This window comes from Convolutriloba macropyga, unplaced genomic scaffold (genome assembly GCF_964194025.1).
Source record: "Convolutriloba macropyga unplaced genomic scaffold, txConMacr16.3 SCAFFOLD_1027, whole genome shotgun sequence".
In the NCBI taxonomy this organism is placed as follows: domain Eukaryota; kingdom Metazoa; phylum Xenacoelomorpha; order Acoela; family Convolutidae; genus Convolutriloba; species Convolutriloba macropyga.
The window spans coordinates 37,501-38,876 of NW_027453782.1; the positions used below are offsets into that span (position 1 = coordinate 37,501).

At 39.2% G+C, this 1,376-nt stretch overlaps 1 pseudogene; it reads right to left on the reverse strand.

Annotated features, from left to right (window-relative positions):
• Positions 1 to 989: 989 nt before the first annotated feature.
• LOC142358544 (5.8S ribosomal RNA) lies at positions 990 to 1,141 on the reverse strand (annotated as a pseudogene).
• Between the last annotated feature and the right edge of the window lie 235 nt (positions 1,142 to 1,376).

Sequence of the window (1,376 nt, forward strand, 5' to 3'; positions counted from 1 at the left end):
TTTGGCTTTCGCCTACTAGAAGCAACATAATACTCGTCTTGTTAGCTCATTCAATGAGAATAGCTTTTCCCGTTGAGAATTTTTGCCTTCAATTGGCGTTGTAGTGAGTTTGGCTACTCAGATCACCAAATACTTGTGACAATTCGAACCAGAAATGTTTTCAATTTTCACATGCTGATGTTTCGGATTCAACCTACTAGAAGCAGCATAATACTTGTATTCAACAATTTCTGTATCAAATCCCAGTTTTCTCTGGTGCATCTTTGCCAAACTATTCCAAACTGCCTGAGTCTGAATACCAATTACAGGTACTAGTAAATGCACGTTACTAAGGACTATATAGTTCTAGGTTACTGTACACAACGACGTTCACATGTTGATGTTTCAGCTGCCGCTTACTAGAAACAACATAATACTTATCGTGCATACCTTTCCATAACTTGTCCTTTTCAGATGCATTAGTTTCCCTTTGTCTTGGCTTCTACAGTCAGACTGGCTACTAGTAACAGCACAGTACTAATCACATATCGTTCTACAGTTTGCAGACAACTTTCACATGTTGATGTTTCAGCTTTCGCCTACTAGAAACAACATAATACTCGCTGTATACATTTGTAGTTCTCTATGTAACTTTCATGTGAAGAAGTTTCGCCAGTCTTTTTGACTGTCTCAAATCTGAGTCATGCTTAGGCTACTAGTTGCTTCATAGTACTTATCGCCTCGAGATCATTGAACAAAACTTGATTTTCACATGTTGCTGTTTCAGCTTCCGCTTACTAGAAACAACATAATACTAGTCTCATTAAGTTCCGTCTCTTTGCAATTTTCTTATGAAGAAAATTCGCCATCACAATGACTCCAGCAGTTCTTGATCAAGGAATGCAATCATTGATCAGAATGCTATTATTTGAATCGGTTCTGCTTTAAGTGTTCCAATTTTATTGGAAGCACCAACAATAGAACATCAATGTGTTCAATCGAGAGTTATATAACCCTGAATCGGACGCAGTCAACAGCCGAAGCCGAGACCGCCTTTTGCGTTAGAGAGGTCGGTAAACAAATCTTGCGATTCATACCGAATTAACACATATAGCTGTGCTCCTCTTCGTAAAGCGAGCCAAGTGATCCCCTGTTGAAGGATGTATTTGGACCAATCTAGTAGCATTTGGTTTCCAACAAGCTCTCCCAAGTTAGCTTACTTATTGGGCTTTTCAACCAATTCGGTTGGCTACAAGCATCATCAAAGTACTAGCCACAGTTTGATCGCAAAATTCTACGACTTTCACATGTTGATGTTTCGGCTTGCGCTTAGCCTACTATAAGCAACATAATACTAGTCATATCATAGAGCGTGATCAGCTTGTGACGTTCTCATG